Genomic DNA, 22,060 nt, shown 5'->3' on the forward strand with positions numbered 1-22,060 from the left:
TCTGACCTCTCTGGCTGTGTCCTCAAACATTGTTAGGTGAACAGCAGTAGTTCTGGTTCTGCTGGGCCATGTATGGCTGGACTTGAATCCAGATCTAGCATAAATCAGTTGATGAAGGCCTGAAGTGCATGAGGCAGAAGGTAGACTAGGAAAGGCCAGAAGTCCAGGCTCCCGGAGGATTCATACTACCTGCCAATCACAGGGGGCATTTTTTGTGTGTGCAAATCTCTGTCCCCTGCTGCTCCCAAACAACCCCGGAGAGTTCTTTGATAGGTTAAGACCCATCCTCTGCCCATGAGTCTCCTGTACAAGCCATGGACTGCTTTGGGAGGTGCACCCCTCCATGTTTGCATGGAGCCTGGGACCATCCCCCCTTGCTGAAAATGACCAGAGAGGCTTGTCTCGGTAACGTCAGAGGAATCGGTATCTAGTTCCCTTCACATTCCTGTACTGAAAGAGCTGCTTCACGTGCAGTGTTGCCTGTACAAAGATGGGAGGGCAGGAGTCTACTCTGGTGGGTAAGGATTGCACAGACATGCAAGCATTTTTACTACATGCACACACATTGGGGGCATGCTTCCCTCGATGCACGTCTTTCTTTTCTCTCTTTTTTTGCTGTCAGGTCACAGCCGACTTATGACAACCCTGTAGGGTTTTCAAGGCAAGAGGCATTCAGCAGTGGCTGCCTCTGCACAGTAACCCTGGACCTCCTTGGTGGTCTCCCATCCAAATATTAACCAGGACCAACCCTGCTTAGCTTCTGAGATCTGATGAGATCAAGCTAGCCTGGGCTATCCAGGTCAGGGCACGATGTACATACACAAGAGTAAGCAAGAGTAAAAAGGAACTGTGAGATGCAGGTAGAAAACATGCCCTGTGTGAAGCAGACCTCTGGATGTGGTTCTAGAAAGTAAGTAGGGAAGGTGGAGCTCCAGGGAGTTGCTGCACTTGCAACATCTGTCCTAGTGGTGAACAGCTGGTGCCGCTGCAGCCCTCTGCATTCCCAAGGGAGCTGCTGCGCCTGTGCTTCCTGCTCCATCCTTGCAAAATTTGGGGGATATAGGTGGGGGAGGGTCACTACTTGTCGGAAGGGGGGGGAGAAGGCTTGTGGCAGATTCAGCCCCCCCACCCAGTTGCTCCTCCCCCGTCCGCATTCTAACTTCGTTTGCATGTTGTTGTACTACTGACTAATTACTAATGAGACCCTAACCCCCCCCCCACTCCTTGCTCCCCTCCCTCTCCCCTCTCCTTTCCTCTAGTTGCCTCACTGGAGAGGCAAAACTGCCTGGGTAGAAAGGGATTTCCAGGATTAGACTCCCCTTCCCCCCGCTGCCCAGTGGGCAACAAAAATGCAGCCCACCACTGCCTCCCCCATACAAATCCCACCCCTCCCACCCCAGACACACAGAGCCTGCCGAGATACGTGGTCTGTGCTTCTCCAGGGCAGAGCCCCTCCTTGCCCACCCTCTCTACACAAGCCTTGATGGTTCAAGCAAAATTGTGGGAGATAAAAAAGGGGTAGTGAGATGACTCTCACACACACCATCGCAGCACTCTTATCAGCTGTGTGCCTCACAACCAACCGTGGGTGGGCTGTGCCTGGGCTGCATGTGCCAACTGCAACGCTGACATCAGTACACAGCCACAGGCACCCCCCCCCCCCAGGAGCCATCTTCTTTGCTGGGTTCTTCTGCCCGTTCTGGTTGGAGGTGCAGACTGGGTGCCAGCCTGCCTGGACCTGAAAGACCTGTGGAGAGGCTGGCGCCCCTCCCAGCTGTGCCGCTTCTGCCTGATGCAACTCTGTCCAGGTACTCAATTTTAATCATGTCTCTTGTCGCCTCGCCGGAGTTTTTGGCAGGGGAAAGGATATGCTGCTTGGCAGTGCCCCCTGCAGGATACGGTTATCATTGCAGGAGAGAACCCGGCGTCCTACTGCAGGAGGCTGATTTCGGAGCCGTTTGTTTTAGCAAAGGCGTTCAGTAGCACTTTACAGACTAACAAAATTTATTCCAGTGCTGGCTTTCGGGAGCCAGAGCTCACTTCTTCAAATGCATAGGCAGTTGGTGACTGACCATCACGCTTTTGGTGCAGATGTGTCTTTTTCGTGCTGTTTGGTGTTTTAAACCATGTATTCAGTGCAGATAGAAACAGCAGGGCAATTCCTGGCTGCCTGGTTGATGCTCCCTGCAGCTGAAGTGCTTGTGTTTCTACCCCTTGATCGCAACATCCCCTTTTCTGCCTGAAAAGAACCTAAGTTTCGTGCTCAGAATAATTTTATGCAAACCTCTTTGTGCCACCTGGCTTATTTTTTAGGGCTACAGACCTCCAGTGACCGGCCAATGCAATTGATCAGTTAAAACGTTAACTGTGGATTAAAATATCCTCTTTCCCCCCAGTTGATCAGGCTCCCAAGGGGCTTGCAGCTGTACTGGACCCTCAGACTCCCTCCCTCTACCAGATATGTTGAAAAAGCAGCGTCAAAGTGACTTTTCCTAGCTGAAGAAGAAAAACTAATAACTAGTACTCAGCCAGAGGTCATTTCGGGGGGGATCGCGGGGGATCGCAGTTCCCCCGGGTGAGGTACGGAGGGCGGGGCACATGACGAAGCCCCGCCCCTGCTTCCGGCCGCCCCGCTTCCGGCCCTCATTCAGACAGGAGGAGGCAGGAGAAGAGGGAGGGTAAGTTGCTTCCTCCCTGCCTCTCCCCACCCCTGCCTGCCTGGGGCCAGGGAGGGCCTTTGCGGGGCTTCCTTGCACTACCGCCGGCCTTGCAGGTCCACTGCCGGGCCTTATGATGTCAGGGGGTGTGCATATGCTAATGAGTTATGCTAATGAGTTCCCCTAGCTCTTTTTCTATGAAACGACCCCTGTACTCAGCCATTATCCTTATCCACCTATTGCAGATGGGGCGACTGAGAGCTGAGATTGCGTGGCTTGCCTAGTAAGCTTGTGGCAGAGATGAGCTTCGCACCAGCAGCCTCCAGGACGATCAATCCCCTCTTAGATGCAGTGCCTCAGCTGCTAGCAGAGAGTCTATCCCGCGCAAGTGATTAAGAAAACCCTTCAAGGAAAACCAGCTTCGAGACAGGCCCATTTTGAAACCCTGAGAAGTTCAGAGGCTGACTGTTCATTGGAGCCCCTTGACAAATTTAATACAACAGATTTTATGTCACAGAAATTCAGACCGCACCCCCCCCCCAAACACAATCAATTAGATTATTTTGCAAAGTATAACTCTCCTTCTGCAAATAGGATCCTCTTATTTTTCTTGTGGCTTTCCTGAATGAAAAGTTAGAGGGATTCTATAACAAAACTTGGCAGGGCTGCCTGTCGAGAACTCGAGCGGAGCCAGCAAGCATTCCTAGCTACTGTTGCCTGGGGCGAAGGCTCTATTGCCCTGTCCTCCAGCCAGGCTATTAGCCAAGCTATTGCTGTGCCGGGGTATATGAGAGAGGGAAGGAGAGGAGTTAATGAGTTATAAGCAGAGTAAAGTTGCAAGAGACACAGAGTGCAGAGCCCTTCACTGAAGTCAATGGCCCGGTAAATGAAGAGTGGGGCAAATCTTAAAGACGAAATTTTCTCCTGGCTTCTTGGGTTGCATTTCTCCAGTGTTAATAAAGAACCGGATCATCTCAAACAGTTCTACTGTCTGCCGGTGTTAATGTCACCTGCTCCGGCTGTATCGGGACAATGGCCCCTGCCTACACATAAAAACAGCCCACTTCAAGAGTGCCATTCAGACCCCGCAATATGTAAATTGATTTACATTTAACCTGTCAGTTCCTTAGGCTTGAGAGCGTGAATCAGTGTGAAGGGCTTAAATGGTTATAAACAAATGGGCTCCCAGTTATAATGTTTTTACAGAATTGAGGGTTTAGGCACGTAGAATGAGGACCGCATTTAAACAGAGTAGGGAGGCGGAGAGATGAGAACGTGAACTGTAATTAAGGAAAGAGATTTATATCCATCCTTGCAACCACCTTGCACACCGTTCGGACAATCGGGAGATTCAGAAAAAGGTCTTGGGGTCATAGCAGATGGCTCAATGAAAGTGTCAACCCAGGGTGCTGTAGCGGTGAAAAAGGCAAACTCTGTGTTAGGGATTATTAGGAAAGGGATTGAGAATAAAACGGCTGAGATGGTAATGCCCCTGTATAGATCGATTGGTGCGGCCTCATTTGGAATACTGTGTACAGTTCTGTTCACCATATCTCCAGAAGGATATTGCAGAGCTGGAACAAGTGCAGAGGAGAGCAACCAAGATGATTAGGGGGTTAGAGAACCTTCCCTATGTGGAAAGGCTGATGAGTTTGGGGCTTTACAGTTTAGAGAAGGGACCACTAAAAGGGGGGGGGGCATGATAGAGGTTTATAAAATTATGCATGGAGTAGAGAGAGTTGACAAAGAGACATTTTTCTCCTTCTCCAAAAACACTAGAACTTCAGGGCGTCTGATGGGCAGTAGGTTCAGGACAGAGAAAAGGAAACACGGCTTTACAAAGAGAGTGATTAAAATGTGAGATGTGCTGCCAGCAGAGGTCATTTCGGGGGGGAACGCGGGGGATCGCAGTTCCCCCGGGTGAGGGGCAGGGGCATGGCACACGACGAAGCCCCGCCCCCTGCTTCCGGCCGCCCTGCTTGCAGCCCTCATTCAGACAGGAGGAGGCAGGAGAAGAGGGAGGGTGAGTTGCTTCCTCTCCGCCTCTACCCACCCCTGCCTGCCTGGGGCCAGGGAGGGCCTTGGCGGGGCTTCCTCGCACTCCCGCCGGCCTTGCAGGTCCACCGCAAAGCAGGGCAACATGTCAGGGGGTGTGGCATATGCTAATGAGTTATGCTAATGAGTTCCCCTAGCTCTTTTTCTACGAAACGACCCCTGGCTGCCAGAGCATGTAGTGATGGCTACAGGAATAAGCAGCTTCAAAAAGGGATTAGATAGATTAATGGAGGATAAGTCTATCAGTGGCTATTAGCCATGGTGACTGAGGGGAACCTCCACATCCAGAGACATTAAGCCTCTGAATCCCAGAGCCACGAGGCAACATCAGGGGAAGGCCTCGGTCTCCATGCCCTGTTGTTGGTTTCCAGAGGAACTGGTTGACCACTGTGTGAAACAGGATGCCAGACTAGGTGGACTATGGGTCTGATCCAGCAGGGCTCTTCTTAAGTTCTTATCCTCTTGAACTTTCATTTTCTAGGAAGTGGGTTGCAAAGACAGCAGAGCGGGCGGCTGAATTTTCCCAGGAGTCCGAGCTTTGTGCTTCATGCCAGAGTCCTGTGGTCATTCTGAATGCCTGGAACCATTAGAGACAAAATGGCTCTCTCAGAACCCTCCTAAGTAGCACACGAGCAGCAATGGAGCGAGTGAGCTGTCCTGTGAGAGAGAGCTCAGCCCCCCCCCCCCCCCCCCCCCCCTTTGGAAGCCCCTGGTGTAAGAAATGTTTAAAATGCTGCACCTGCTTTAGGGCAGCTGTAGGGCATGTAGGTGACATTTTTAGGCAGGAAATCCAAGCAGCATCCCTGCTCCAGTTATTTTACACAGCGCACAGTCTACCCACCGAAAGATCTCCCGCATAAACCGCACTTGAAAGAAATGAGAACTGCTGGATTGTGCCCTGTTGGGTCAAATCTGTCTGTTTGCCCACACTCTTAATGGTGCCAAAAAATCTCCTTGAATGACGTCTCTTGGCTCCTAGGGGAAGGTGCAGCTAATCTCTGCCTGTGGGGCGGTACAATCCCGATCAGAGCTGTGCCCTTCTAAGGGCATTGAAGTCAATGACCTTTGAAGGGTGTAACTGCGCTTAGGACAGCACTGTAGGCATGCCTGAGCATGGGCATGACCTTGTCTTCCACAGAAGTAAAAACTGACCACTGACGTCCATGGCAGGCAATAGATTCAGCCTCGGAACTGATTGGCCCTTCAGTAGTAGAAAGTAGTAGTAAGTTTATTGTATAGGGCCATTGGCCATTACAGTATAAAATATAAATACAAAATATAAATTTAGGGTTCAAAAGTACTGTTCTAAAAACAAAGCCTTCAGAATAAGGCTGTATAGCATTTGAACAAATAAAGCAATCAAAGTTTTAAAATCGTAAAAGCTATGCTACCAGTTTTGTAGCTCTAGGAAACAGCCTTGGATCTAACTTTTCTGGCAAAAAGCGCTACCTTGTGAGTAACCAGGGGTAGCAGAAAGTAACAGTACAACTGCTAACACTTAGTGTTTGTGTAGCCCTTTAAAGTGTATCCCATGCATTATTTTGCCTCCCTACCCTGATCAGGATAGAAAGGTGGGGTATACATTTGTTCAAATAAATAAATAGTCCTTACAACAGCCCTGTAGAGGAGGTCAGCACTCTTATCTGTGTATTGCAGACTGCGGGACAGAGGCAGGGTAGCTTGCTTAGGGACACTTAGGGATGAACTTATACGGTTTTAACATGTCATATCTGGGTTCCTCCAACCTGACTTTGACTTCGTCATGTCAGGTGTGTGTGTGGGGGAACCTGTTTCCTGAGTAGCCAGGGACCTATTTCAGATTGGCACCATGGCAAGGAAGGGAAAGTGTCTTCAGCCTTTCCAGCGGTGTACTTTTCTTGACCTTAAAAGGATGCTGTTTGCCCTGTGTGTGGAGGGGAGTTGGCTGTGTGCGTAGTCCATCAATGCACGTGTACATACTCCCAGTGCTGTTTTGAGTTGGGAAGATGTCTCGGCAGGGCAGGATGAAGCCTGTTCTCTCCCTGCACCACAGTCCCAATCTGAACCATACCCTCAGGAAACAAGTACCCCTGCACCTGACGTCTGACTGTCTGAGTCGATTTCAAGTCATGGCAATCCAGATATGACACGTTAAAAGTTGTAACATGTAGTTTGGCTCTTGGTGAACCTGTGGCCAAGGTGAGGTGCAACCAGGAACTTTGTGGTTTGTGGTTTGCATCAGACACCTGGTATGGCCATTGAGAGCATGCCTCTGGCATGTGCCTACCCCCCCCCCCTCTCTGTATCAACTGTGGGTCAGATCCCCCCACTGTTTCACGGAAACCATAGTTTGTCATGGAGTCTGACCTGACCAAATATGGTTACTGCAAACCACAGTTTGCCTTCAAACCAAAATTACAAACTAGGGTTTCTAGTTGTGGTTTGGAGGTGAACCATGACTTACAATAATCAGTGGCCCAGTTCAAATATCTCAGCAGCCTGAGGTTGCCAGGTCCCCCCAGCCACTGGTGGGGGATGGGAGGGTAGGGTTGCCAGATCCAGGAAGGGAAACTCCTGGGGATTTGGGGATGAAGCCTGGGGAGGTCAGAGACTTCGGTGAGGTACAATCAGAGGTCATTTTGGGGGGGAACGCGGGGGAACACAGTTCCCCCGGGTGAGGTGCAGGGGGTGGGGCACGTGATGAAGCCCCGCCCCTTGCTTCCGGCCGCCCGGCTTCCAGCCCTCATTCAGCCAGGAGGATGCAGGAGAAGAGGGAGGGTAAGTTGCTTCCTCCCGCCTCTCCCCACCCCTGCCTGCCTGGGGCCAGGGAGGGCCTTGGCGGGGCTTCCTCGCACTCCTGCTGGCCTTGCAGGTCCACCGCCGGGCCCCTGATGTCAGGGGGTGTGGCATATGCTAATGTGTTATGCTAATGAGTTCCCCTAGCTCTTTTTCTACGAAATGACCCCTGGGTACAATGCAACAGAGTCCACCCCCCAAAGCATCCATTTTCTCCAGGGGGATGGATATATGTAGTCTGGAGATGAGCTGTAGCTCCAGGGGATCCCCAGGTCCCACCTAGAGGCTGGCCTCCCTACGACAGCCCGTGGTTCCCATGAGCCAGGGAAGTGAGAGAGGGACCTGGTATGAGTGAGGGGGAAAGGACGTACCCCTCCCCACTGGCTGGGCCATGATGTCCGAGCTGGGCCTTTGCCACTGTGCCACACCCATTCTCAGCATAGCTTTCTGCATTGGCCCCGAGGCAGGTGTGCCATAATGCGTGCCTGTGCCATGTGATCCATTCCCTTTCCTTGCCCAACGTTAAAGAATGGGATCTTCCTTCACTGAAGCCATTATGGCTGAGGAGGCGCAATGGGTATCATGACTTTTATCCATGCCCAGATTGCATTGGAATCAAACCATTTTGTTCTCTTTTCCCAAAACAGCAGTTACCATCCCTAAAGGTGTCCATGAATTACATAAGTAGGAAATGTCATCTATAACAACAACAACAACAAAACCATTTACATGTCAAGAATTTCCTGACCTAACAAATGTAAAGCTGATTAGATGGAATGCTCTCTTACAAACACTTTTTATAAAAAATCTGCACTGGGCTGTTGCCCTAGAGCAAGACCCACCAGGTCCAGCAGTGACCAGCCAGGTGCTTCTAAGGAAGCTCACAGACAGGGACATGGGGGGGGGAATGATGTGCTGCCCACAATGTTTGAACCCAGCACATGGTCACTTCCAAGTTTGAAGCTTCTGTAAGCCACCAAGTAACATTTAAGCCTTGTCCTTTTGTGAGCCTGTGGTGTTTCATTTTAATTGGAGAGTAAGCAGTCAGTGCAAAGTGACCCAGCTTAATTTAAAAGAGAGCAAGGGCTGTGCAAAAGAGGGATACTCAAGTGACACCCTCCTCTGGCCTTTCTGCACTGCAGGGCCCCTTTTGCATCCATTTATGCCTCCTCCAAAGCCATTAACGCCACCCCAGGCTGTCTCCTTGGTTTCATTTAGAGGCCGGCCTTTGTTAAGTGGTCAACCCATAAATGCCTGGCCAGGAAGAGTATTGGCTCAAGTAGTTAAAGGTGTTAACTCTTGTCTTAAACCCCCCCCCCCCCCCAAACTCTTAGGTGGCCTGCTAACTGAGCTCTCTCTAACAGCTTCCTGTTCGGGTTTCTGCTATAGCTATGAATCCAGCTTTCCCCAGTCCTTCTTGCTTCTTTCCTCTTCTGCCGGTAGCTTCCAGACTGATCCCTTTTCAAATGAATATGTGTCAGAAGGGGGGCTCTCTTTTGTCATATTAGAACATGAATGAACAATAAAGAGATGCCTTAAAAAGTGGTCAGTTTCATTGCTGCAATAACTGCCGTACTTTAGACCGCACTTCATTAGATGCATGGAGTGGAGTAGGAATTTGGCAGGCAGGCATACATGTATACATGGATTGGGTTGGGATGTGTCACAGCTTCGTGAAGATAGATACAGGTGGGGCAGCCGTGTTGGTCTGAAGCAGCAGAACAAAGTCTGAGTCCAGTGGCATCTTTAAGACAACAAAGTTTTATTCAAGGTATAAGCTTTCGTGTACATGCATAATTTTTCAGATACGGTGAAACTGGGTAGGTTTTCCAGTGCCCTGGTGGGGGCGGGGGATCCCCCACTTTTGCAGGCTCCAGCCTGCCAGTGGGGTGAACCCCACCCCCAAATAGACATCCTCGCTGGACATCAGTGATGCGCTGACATCACTTCCAGAAGTGACATCATGTATTGGTGATGTTGGGGACAACAATCTACTTTTTGGGCAAAACTTGGTAGTTTGTAACCATTTCTACCATAGAGTTTTGCCCCCAAATTAGAGCGTCGCTCTGACACAATGTTGCCGATGTCTCTGCCCACCCCTAGAATGCCCCCCAAATCCCCCGTTGCCAGGAGGAATGCACCTGGCAACCCTACCTGTAATCGTGCTCAACCCTACCTGTAGGGTTTTCAAGGCGAGAGACGTTCAGAGGTGGTTTGCCATTGCCTGCCTCCACATTTCCCATCCAAATACTAGCCAGAGTCAACCCTCCTCAGCTTCCGAGGCCTGGCAAGATCAGGCTAGCGTGGGCTATCCAGGTCCGGAACCATGTAGTGGGGCCCCAAGGCAAAGGACATGCAGTAGCAGTGAGTCTCCCACAAATCTTTGCACAGCTGCAGGGTGCAGAAAGCTGCTGCTTACCCAGTGGGGCTATTGGTCCTTCAGGCTCAGTATGATCTTAGTACTTCCAGACAGGTAGCTGGCTTTCTTTCTTGCCAGGTGGGGTTACCTAATTTCCAGACTGGGCTCCAAGGGGGGGGGATTCCTTATAGTCAACAGACACCTCTATATATAATCCTGTTGCCAAGCCCAGGAGCCTCTTTATGTTTCAATGTCTGTGAATCGTTAGCATCAGAAGCATCTAAGGTGAATAAGGAAAGGCATTTTTATGTTCAAAAGCTTTCACCTACTTATAATGAATGCTTTGTTAAATAAATAATAGTATCCTTAAGCGATTCCCCCACCTTTTGTTGTTGTTGTTACTGTCAAGTCACAGCTGACTTATGGCAACCGCATAGGGTTTTCAAGGCAAGACACATTCAGAGGTGGTTTGCCATTGCCTGCCTCTGCATAGTTACCCTGGTATTCCTTGGAGGTCTCCCATTCAAATACTAACCAAGGCCAACTCTGTTTAGCTTCCGAGATTCGACAAGATCGGGCTAGCCTGGGCTATCCCGGTCCAAGCAAGTGATTCCTTACTCCCCTTTAAGCATTCTACCATTCTCACAGCCAGGATAGCCATTGGGAGGTGATAGAGATCTTGAAAAAAATTCACCCCAAGTCATCTGGGATCTTGGATGGACGGAACTGGAGAGATCACGTGAGTGGACTCTGGACTAATTGCTGCTGTTTTAGGGGAGAGTGTCTGAATGGCCCCTGCTTTCCCAAAACATTTCCTGTCCTAAAAGCAATCACTGTCATGTCACAAGCCAAAGCTCAGTTTAAAGGTGGTGCTGGTGGGCAGAAACCTATCTGTGTGATGTTGCATACACTTGTCATCACGTTTAAATGGGGACCTCATAGAGAGGGGCTGTAGCTTAGTAGCATAGTATTTGCTTGGCAAGCAGAAGGTCCCAGGTTCAATCCCTGGCATCACCAGTTAGAAGGACCAAGCAGTACATGATGTGAAAGACCTCCACCTGAGACCCAGGAGAGCCACTGTCAGTTTGAATAGACAAGACTTGACTTTGATGGACCAAGACTCTGATTCAGTATAAGGCAGCTTCATGTGTTCATGAGGCCTGCAGCTGCTACATGTTTAAGATGTAAGAAAGTCCATGCGAATAACTAAAAACCCACAGATAACTAAATTTAATAATATAATAATATAAATAACCTATAAATACAACATAGTGCAAAAATCAGTACTCCATACATTCAACATAATACGTACAACACAAATGTCCCCCTTGCCCAGATTGCCCGGAGGTTTGGGCTGGGATGTCACCAGTACGCTGATGACACCCAGCTCTATCTGATATTGGGCGGTCAGTCAGACTCCAGACCGGAAGATCTGGACCGGGCATTGCACGCCATGGCTGGTTGGCTCAGGGTGAGTCGGCTGAAGCTAAACCCGGCGAAGACGGAGGTCCTGTGCCTGAGTCGGGGCAGTTCGGGGTTGGGGCTCCCGCTCCCCGCCTTCGATGGGGCGCCATTGGTGCCTGCGCCGGTGGCTAGGAGTTTGGGAGTGCTCCTGGAAACCCTCCCTGGCAATGGAGGCCCAGGTAGCAGCCACTGCTAAGTTGGCCTTCTACCACCTGCGGCTGGTTCGGCAGTTGGCTCCCTTCCTCGATCGCGACGACCTGGCTACAGTGATCCACGTCATGGTCACCTCGAGGCTAGACTATTGTAATGCTCTCTACATGGGACTGCCCTTGGCGCAAATCCGGAGGGTGCAGCTAGTGCAGAATGCCACGGCCAGGCTACTGATGTGTCTCCCTAGATGGTAGCACATCTGACTGGTGCTGAAGGTGTTGCACTGGCTGCCAATAGCATACCGAATTCGCTTCAAGGTACTGGTACGTACCTTTAAAGCCCTATATGGCCAGGGTCCAACATACCTGAGGGACCGCATTTCCCTGTATATACCCCAGAGAGCACTACGGTCGGGGGCACAACACCGACTGGTTATTCCAGGCCCCAGGGGGGCCAGGCTCGTGGCTACTAGAGCTACTAGAGCCAGGGCCTTCTCAGTGGCGGCTCTTTACTGGTGGAACGAGCTCCCGGAGGAGATCAGGGCCCTGCGGGATCTTGTGCAGTTCCGCAGGGCCTGCAAGACGGAGCTCTTCCACCAGGCCTTCAATTAGGAGCCGCCCACATTACCATCAATGAGCACTATTAATATCTGTGGTGGAGGCTGGCTGCAGTGAGATCAAGCCAAACCACCTAGGAGCCTGTAATTGCCTGAACCTGCATGACATGTTACGCCATCTTGGTTAATAATCACTGAGTGCACTTTAATCCGAAATCATTGACTGTTTAAATGTTTTAACAATGTTAAATGTTTTAAGTTTTAAATGTTTTGACTGTATATGAACCTTGGCACACTGTGCCAGGCAATGTGAGCCACCCTGAGCCCGCTTGCGGGGAGGGCGGGTTATAAATACAACAAATAAATAAATAAAATGTTTCCATCGTATAAAAAGTTCTTGCCAAGTTGTTTATATTTTATGAAAAGAACAATCCCCAGACTAAAGTCTCTAGACTTTCTGTAAATAATAACATGCATATTGGGTTCCAAATCATGCATGCAACTTCTTTAAGTAATCCTAGCCAAATTTCACAGCTTGCAGTATAATGTAATCGTGCTCAACCTGTTGGATTCCAAATAATGCATATGGCTCCTTTAAAAAGTCCTTGCCAACTTTCAAAACTTGCAGTCTAATACAGTTGTATGTAGTCTGCTGTTGGATTCCAAATAATGCATGCGGCTCCTTTAGTCAGTCCTTGACCATTTTCCAAAACTTGAAGTATAATATAGTTATATATAGCCTGACAGAAATGCTGGCATAAAGTTTCTGTTTCAAAAATCTTCTTCAGAGGCTAGTAGCTCACCGTCATGCTTATAAACAGATCAAAGAATCCTGATACTAATGCATGGAATCTGATGTGTCATGTATCTTTCGGGAGAGAAAGGCAATAACACGTTTAACATTGGCATGTCAGAGATCTGTAGCCCAGGGAGATGTTTTGCCAATGTTCTAGTGTTGTTCTCTGAACTGCACACATGGCAGCCCAGTTTTTAAAAAGATGCCTAAACAGGTATGTTTTTATGGACAATGAGGGTCAAGTTTAAAATTGGGGCTTAAAAGCTTGTTTTTAAAAATATTCTTAGTTGGGGGGAAGGCCATGTTCCAGATGTGGGTGGTGCACTTACTAGCAGCAGGCTCCCCAAGGCTGCAGACAGAGAGGGGCTTCTCCTGGGATCTCCTATCTGAGACCCTTCAGCTGAAGATAACAGAGATTCGATCTGGGATCTTCTGCACAGGAGGCAGGTGCTCCACAACTGAGAAGAACCCACCCACCCGCCTAGGGCAAAAGGGTCCGCACATGCCCATAAAGCGCTTTGAACCTCTAGAGGAGTGCCCCATCTAACGGGCACAGTAGCTGTCATTATGAGAATGCAACTTGAATGACTCCTTCCTTGTTCTGTGTAGCCGTCCCTTCTTTGAATAATGCTCCTTTGATTTGCTGTAATTGGCTTGAAGTGTCGGATAGTTTAAGAGCCGAGGAATTGAAATGAGCTGGTCACATTCCGTACGAAGATGACGTTCTCATGCTGATTCTTCTCCTGTACTCTGAAGGGCTCCCGGGTTGAGGGCAGGCACAGCTCCACTTTCCTGGATAGCAAAGGGCAGGCACGAAATGACCTGGAAGCAATTCACTGGCGCAAGAACGTAAGGAGAGCCCTTCTGGATCAGACTAGCGGTCCAGTTAGTCCAGCATCCTGTTTAACTCCGTGGCCAAACAGTTATTCTAGAGGGCCAACAAAAAGGGTATAGAGGCCAAGGCCTTCCCTTGATATTGCCTCTTAGCACTGGTATTCAGTCACTGTGACCAGAAGCCATTGAGGGACCTGTCCTCTATGGTTACCAACCTCCAGGTGGGGCCTGAAGATCTCCCAGGATTACCATTGATCTCCAGATGACAAAAATTGGTAGCCCTGGAGAAAATGGCTGCTTTGGAGAGCGGACTGTATGGCATTATACCCTGCTGAGGTCCCTCCCCTTCCCCAAATCCTGCCCTCCCCAGGCTCCACCCCCAGAATCTCCAGGTAGTTCCCAAGCAGGAGTTGGCAACCCTACTCTCCTCCCTGAATCTGCCTAACCTCCTTTTAAAGCCATCCGTGCTACGTCCCCTGGCAATGAATTCTATAGTTTAATTACCAAGTACTCCCTTTGGTTCATCCTGAATCGGTTGCCCATCAGCCTCGTTGGTGCCCCTGAATGAGAGGGAGGAAAAGTTCTCTCTGTCCATGTTCTCCACCCCATGTGCCTTGGATCAGGATGCAAGGGAGACCTGTTCATGCCGCCACAAGAAACAGCAGAGCTTCCCTGGGCACAGGACTTGGAGGGTCAGGAGAAGGTCTAGTTTTCTGTGTGTGGCAGAATCCTTAACAAGAGGAAACACTCCTCTCTGCCCCCCCCCATCTCTCACTTGCATTCTGAAGTGGTACAGTCCCAGGAGGGTTGTACCATGTGACTCTTTCTAAGACATGGAAGGGCTCTTAATCAACTTGTGCCGCTGCAGCGCTGTTCATGGCAGGCTGAGTCTGCCCACTGCAGTGCTTAGAGGCATTATTAGGGTCAACCAGCCTCCCTTCTAATGTGCCTCTCTGCTTTCAGCAGGTTGTTCGTGTATTTTGTTTATTTTGTTTATTTGTTCTTAAGCTGTCATTACTTTCCCTTGATTCTTAAGAGACCGCTTAGTCTAGACGCCATGGTAGCATGGAGGAATGAGTAGTTGCCTGGGGGGCTTTATTCTGCACGGTGGAGCTGTTGTAATCATTGACTGCGCAGGATAAACACCTGGCTCCCCTCCTTCCCTCCAACTGACTTCCATCCCAGTCAATCCCTCCTGCCTTTCCTTGTGCATCACAGAGTACTCGGCCAATGGCTGTGGTACTACTGAACCCTGCTGCTGCAGATTTCGTTTTCCTGATCCTCCTGGATCAGGTCAGGGGTCTTATCTTGTCCAGCATCTTGGACCACCCAGTTGCTCTGGAGGGCCAACGGTGAGGGCACAGAGGCCAAGGCCTCCCTCTGATTATACTTTCTAGAACTGGTAGAGGCTTATTGCTGCTAGATGCGGAAGTTCCTGGTTCCGGTTCCAGTTCCAATTAGTCACCATGGCAAGTAGCCACTGAGAAACCCAGGGGTCATTTCCTGCAGGGGCGCACAGGAGCGGAGCTCCGGCAGTAAAGAGCCCAGGGGGCGGGCACATGCAACAAGCCCCACCCCCTGCTCCCGGCAGCCCTCAGTCAGAGCAAGAAGCAGCCCGGTAAGTTGCAGAGTTCCCCCTGGCCCCGCGGTCTAAAACAGTCCAGTGGCACCTTTAAGACCAAGTTTTATTCAGGTACAAGCTCTCCCTCCTCTGCGAGGACAGATCTGCACGTCCCCCCCCCCCCAATAGCTAGCAATTCAAAACAGTCCAGTGGAGCCTGAGCGGCGGGTGTTGCCTTCTGACACACTTCCGGTGATGTCAGGGGGTGTGGCATATGCAAATGAGTTATGCTAATGAGTTATGCCTCTCTTTTTCTACGAAATGACCCCTGGATAAACCCAAATGATCTTTGTGTTACATATTGGTTGTGGGGTGTAGCAATGATCGGCTGGGTTTTTAGGTGGGGTGACCTGCAAATACAATTTCACCATTTCCTTTGTCAACCCTGTTGGCGTTGACTGTTCAAGCTATGTCACCCAATTTCCAGTACTATCTTCAGCAGAGCAAGATTTGAGTCCAGGGGAGCCTTAAAGACCAACAAGATAAACAGGGAATAAGCTTTCAAAAGTAAAATCTTGTTGGTCTTTAAGGCACCCCTGGACTCAGATATTGCTTTCCTAATGCAGCCTGACATGGCTACCCACCTGAAACAATCTTCAGCAGAGTCAGTAAAGGTTTCCCTTGCTTGAAAGCCAGTCAAATCTAACTCTAGGGGGCGGTGGTCATCTTCTGCTTCCAAGCTGAAGAGCCAGCGCTGTCCGAAGACGTTTCCGTGGTCATGTGGCCGGCATGACTAAACGCCGAGGCGCACGGAACGTTGTTAGCTTCCCACCGAAGCCGTACCTATTTATCTACTTGCAATTTCTTGCTTTTGAACTGTTAAGAGTTACACCCTTTTAAATCCATTGAAGTCAATGGGCTTAGAAAGGGCGAGTGGGGATAATTCTGGTTAGGATTGTACCATTAATGTAGTAATTGCAAATGAAGGAACATTACAGATGAATCAGCAGTAAAAATTCTGCAAGAAGAGGAAAAGAGGCAGTATCTTTCCCTTGTACTCCATCAGGGGAATTAAATGAAGAGAATTTGCATCCTTCGTGAGTATTTTAAATCAGACCGGATGAAGTTTCCTTCTTCCCCTTTCACGAGTCGTGGCAAATAGAAGGAAGCCTTTCCATTTTAGGAGAGGCGAGAGAGTACTGGAGGCGTCATGATACGTTTGTTTACAAATGTATCGGTGGAACAGGAATTGTGGAAGTACAGACGCAAGCCCAGAGGTGGGCAGTGCTAGCCGTATATCAACGTAAGTTCTGTTCCCCCATCAGCTCTTTGCCAGTGCTTCTTCACTCAAAGTGTGATCGGCTTGTGGGATTCACTGTTAACTGGACATGGTGATGGCCACTGATTGAGGTGACTTTAAAAAGGGATTAGGCAGGTCTGCCGATGGCTGTTAGCTAGCCACAGTGATGGAATAGAACAGGGGTCCCCAAGCTTTTTGAGCCTGTGAGCACTTTTGGAATTCTGACATAGCATGGTGGGCGCAGCCGCAAAATGGCTGTTGCAGGAGGTGGAGTCAGCCACAAAACGGCTGCCACACTTACCTTCAGTCACAGAGTGAAGATCCTTGTGCTGCACAACCAATCAGAAGTCTTGCTGGACAAAAGCCCCACCTGGCCCCACCCACTTTCTCAAAACACTGAGCGGGCACTAGGAAAGGTATTGACGAGTGCCGTGGTATCCTCAAACACCATGTTGGGAAAATCCCTGGAATAGAACCTCCATGTTCAGAGGAAATAACCCGCTGAACAGCTGTGTTGAGGAGCAGCAACAGTCTCTGTGTTCGGCTTGTTGGCCTTGTAGAGGCACCTCATTGGCTACTGTTATGAAGCAGGATGCTGGAGTAGAAGAACCCATGCTCAGATCCAGCATGCATAGCCGCTGTTACATTCTCATTCTTACCCGAAGGTGCTGCTTTCAGCCCTTATCAGATGCAGTGGCTAAGACAGGTCTGATCCCGCAAGGCAAGGCAAAGCTCCTTTCCTTGGAATAACCAGCCTGCTCATTTCCCCATATGGGATAGCTTTCAGAGGCCCTTCTGAGGCTTCATTAAGGCTTAGAGGGCCCTTAAGGCAAGTGCATTGGTGGGGGGGGCGGGGGGGAGCAGAGTCACTTGGGAATCCTCCCAATAATGTTTTCAGTTCTCCAAAAACCAAGCAGAGAATAACAAAGCGCAGGAAAGTGGCCGGACACAGAACAAGCTGAAACCAAAACCTCAGAGGCTGCAACCCACAAAACCATTAATGTTGCAGAGCATTTCCGTGGAATTTCAGGAAAGCTCTTTCCTCCTAAATGGCTTGTGGTTTGCAGCCAAACGGAGAGAGCCAGTCAGGTTGCTATAAATAAAAAGGCACCAATTGCCGCATAACAAACAACCGGGGTGAGTTATTTCACTGCCACTGAGTGCTTTTCAGGTGACCTGTGGGAGAAGGGAAGGGACTTGTGAGTAAGCCCGACTGGGAATTTGGCACCGCACGGTTTTCTTCTGGCTCCCGGACTGTCGGTCTCCCATTCGGGCAGTTTGCAGCAAAACCTGTTTTAGCACCAGCAGGGACAAACTCCTTGCACACAGCAGGGGAACTTCCCTCTGAGCCACGGTCTGGCTGGAGCAAGCCATGTCAAGCCCCAGCGATGCCGGCAACATCTCAAAGGGCCACTTGGATAAGCACCAGGTGGGGGCTGCGGCAATGAGTGGAAGCTGGCCTGTCCCTGTCTCCCGTGCCACAACTGGCTGAGTCCGAGTGGAGTGGCCCCTGCTTCTCAGCTCATACACAGCCAATAGCACTGGAGGAAGGGGGGTAGCAGGTGAGCCTATACCTATTGTCATCACCCCTGGCCAGAATATTTGGCTTGCCTGACTGGTAGTAGTATTAATGGACCAACCTGCCCTGGAATACCATGGATGTATTGTTTCCCTTCAGACCGTTCCCTGGGTCTTCCTCCAGGTAGCGTGTCTGCACGAACCTCCAAAGTAATGGCATTTTTGACCCATCAGGGTACACAGTATAGAACAAATCTCGTTCATCGTTCAATCCACTCGGTAGCTCAAGACCTCCCTGGCATTTGTGCTCTCATATCTGCCCAGCCGGCACGCATGTTGAGACAAGCGGTTCGATGTTGTTGGAGACTTTGGCACTGTGTTATAAATTAAGCCTGAACAGATTGAACCAGATGTTAGGTTGCCTTGGATTCCCCTTCTGAGTTCTGCCGGTGAGTCCCAGCTTGTCACTTTTTGCAAGTCTGTCACTCTTCTGTAGACATTCTTAACAGAGCTATCTTCCCCCCCCCACCCGTGGCATTTAATAGTAATGGGAGGAGGAACTGTCGTTGACCACATGTGAAATCCCTTCCCAAAGGAAAATATTGGCAGTATCCTCCCAAGGAACCTTTTGAACAGGGGTGCCAGGAGCCATCATGCATTCCCAGGCTAAGATTCTCTCTAGGCCCTTTCATACCATCCTGACTTAACCCAGACATCGTATTAAAACAAGTCATAAGAACATAAGAGAAGCCATGTTGGATCAGGCCAATGGCCTATCCAGTCCAACACTCTGAGTCACACAGTGGCCAAAACCCAGGTGCCATCAGGAGGTCCACCAGCAGGGCCAGAACTCCAGAAGCCCTCCCACTGATGCCCCCCAAGTACCAAGAATACAGAGCATCACTGCCCAAGACAGAGTGTTCCATCTATACGTTGGGGCTGATAGACCTCTGCTCCACATTACTTATCCAGTGCTATAGGCCCAGAGGGACAGGACCCTGGTGATTTTGGCTGCCTAGTCACTATTGGCAGCCCTGCTTTCAAGATCCACAGGGCAATTTACACTCCCCACAAAGAAGGCTCCAGTTTTGCATTCTGAGCCCGCTCACAGGGAAGGGCAGGATATAAATCAAATCAAATAAATAATGTTACATACGCCAGTAAAATGGGCACAAATGTCCACACCTTGCAAAAACCTGCTCATCCTGTATGGGATCTCTTCAAAATGTAAGTTTCCATGGATCTTGGGTCAAGTGAAATAATTCCTCTGTTGCAGGCTGCAGACTTTCAAATCACAGAGTTGTTTTGCTGAGTAACAGATGTTTCTGAACTAGGGTAGCTCTCTGTCCTATATTTTGCAGGTTCTCAGGCAAAAAGAGGAAGTTTATTGGGGTAGAAGCAGGCCAGGTTGGCACATTTTCAAGCTACACCAAGACAAATGTCTATAGAGGCAAGTTATCCGATGAAGGAGGCTTTGGTTCTTGAAAGCTTATATCCTGGAAAATTGTTGGTCTTCAAGGTGCTACTGAGCTCTAATAGAGACAAGTACAGTCATCTGACTCTGCCCACGACACTATTCAGAGTTCACAAATCCCTTGGAAGGTGCACAAAAATGTCATGTTAGGAAGCCTGGTGAAGGTCACTCTTCCAATGAGGAGAAAAAAAACAGTAGCAAATTACTTTTTTGTAATGAATCCAGTGGTCTGTAAATCAACAGGGTTAACAGGTGGGGAGGGGAGTGTCTGAGGCTATGCTACAGTTTTTCCCCCGAGAAAGTGGGAATCGGGTATGAGGGGTCAGGGCAGAAGACCAAGGCACGTATATGGTGGATGAACGCAAGACTGGAAACTACCGCTCAAGTAGCAGTCCTGTTTATACTACACTTTTAAACCCATCATGCCTCCTACGGTGCCATGAATCTGTCCACTCCCTTTTTAAAGCATATGAACCCACTTTGTACTGAGCTTATCCAGAACAATATCGTCCACTTCAATTGGTAGCGGCTCTCCGAGGTGACAGGCAGAGAGAGCAGGAAGTCTTCCCTCAGACTTGCTACCTGGGTGAGTCAGAAATGACAGAGATTGAACCCGAGACCTCCCGCATGCCAAGCAGGCACTCCAAGAACTGAACAACAATCCTTCATTGCTATTGCCACATTTTGTGGCTGTGATATCTAAAATTATGCATTATGTGGAGAAATGCTTTCTTTTTCCCTGTCCTTAATCTAATGCCAGGAAGTTCTGATGATATGAGAAAAAGAGACACACACCTTCCCATCTACACTCTGTCTCTACCTTTTTTTATAGATTTTCAAACCTCTCGTATAACTCCCCTGACTTGCTCTAGGAATCTTTTCACACCCTTCACTTCCCCATATCAAATATTTGGGGGAATCGGATGACCCATCCCAGGCATGGCTGTAGAATACCAGGGCTGTGTGTTGAGGATGAATCCCCCCACCCCCGCCCCACTACTTGGACAGTGCCAGGCTGACATCGTCACTTCCAGAATGCCAATTGAAGTTGGCAGAAGATGCCAAACGTATTTTAGGGTGGTTCTTAGGGACAGGTGTGAAGAGTGGACTATAAACTAAGCATGGAGAAGACAATGCTTCTGCGTTTCGAGATGGGAGAGGCTTGTGAGGTCATTAGAAGAGTGGTTATAGAAAGAAGGGAGTGCTATTTTTTCAGGGGAGTCACCTACTCAACACGCTTAAACAACTTGGAGGCCTACTTAAATATCACAGATCCTCCAAGCAAAGGATTCTGGGGGCTGAGAAAGATCTAGAGTAGGCGTCCCCAATGTGGCACCCACTGGGTGCCGTGATGCCTGTGGCACCTTTCCCCAGGGACCCGCCAAGTGTTTTTAGAAAGTGGGTGGAGCCAGCTGGGGCTTTTGTCCCTCAGGGCTTCTGATTGGCCATTGGTTATCTAATTGCGTGTGCAGATTCCAAAATCAAAACAAAACTTGTCTTTGGCAGCATCTGCCACCACAGCACAAGGATCTTCACAGTGTGACTGAAGATAACCTGTATGTAAGTAAGAAAATATATTACACAATATGTTCTTTTTAAAAAGTGTTCTGTTGTGTAGAGCTTCTGCCTGAGATGTTGAAGAGTTACTGGTAGAGTTATGCATGACCTCACTCCCTGATACTTTGTGGTTGACTTCACCTCGGGCGGCAGCCATTTTGTGGTTGTGCCCATCGTCCTATGTCACAGGTTCAAAAAAGTCGGGGACCCCAATCTAGAAATCTATGACAATTTTCAGCGACACTCAAAACTATAAATCTTTGAGGGAAGCCACGTCAGTGAAACTACCTCTAAAATGGGTTTAAATCATCATTTCCCTTTCCCTCACAACTCCTCACACACACACACACACACACACACGCACAAATTGAATCTCTTTTTCCTCTCTCTTTGCAAAGAGTCTGAAAACTTGCTAAAGAGGACATAGTCGGGTTTGGACAGGCCCCTATGACCAATGCTCCCTCTAAGTTGTGGAGTCTTGTGAGCAAAAAATCTACTTTGTGAGCTACTGGCATTAAAGTTGTGAGCGAGTGATTTGGCTACTGCATAAATTAGTTTGCTCTGGAGCCATTCTTCCTGAGCTAAGACAAAAATGTGTGAGCCAGAAGCTTAAAAACTGTGAGCTGCCTCACAGTAACTCAGCTTAGAGGGAACACTGCCTGTGACATACTCTGGCAGTTGAGTTGTGGCAGCTGGGGGGCAAATTACTGAGGCCAACTGGAATGGGAGCCTGCTTGGGAGGTCCAAAAGCCAGACTAAAAAGAGGCAGCATTTAAGCTGCCACCAGGGGCAAAGAAATGAACCCCAAGACTGCCCCCCAATGGACCATCAAATCTTGTGCAGAGTCTCTTCCCCTCTACCCTCCGTCCACCATTCTCCCTCCATCCCTCTTCCTGCAAAAATCTGGCATTTCTCCAAAAAGACAACCAGACATAAAAATGGGTCAGCAGCCCCTCCCTACCCCCCCCCACTTCCCCCTGCCAGTTCCCCAGTTGGTTAACACT

General features: G+C 49.3%; 1 protein-coding gene across 1 annotated transcript in view; it reads left to right on the forward strand.

The window, feature by feature from the left end:
- Nucleotides 1-22,060, forward strand: part of NRXN2 (neurexin 2) — a 419,710-nt gene that overhangs the window by 168,725 nt on the left and 228,925 nt on the right. The window lies entirely within an intron of this gene.

The sequence above is a fragment of the Gekko japonicus genome, unplaced genomic scaffold (genome assembly GCF_001447785.1).
Source record: "Gekko japonicus isolate JY-2015 unplaced genomic scaffold, Gekko_japonicus_V1.1 scaffold313, whole genome shotgun sequence".
In the NCBI taxonomy this organism is placed as follows: domain Eukaryota; kingdom Metazoa; phylum Chordata; class Lepidosauria; order Squamata; family Gekkonidae; genus Gekko; species Gekko japonicus.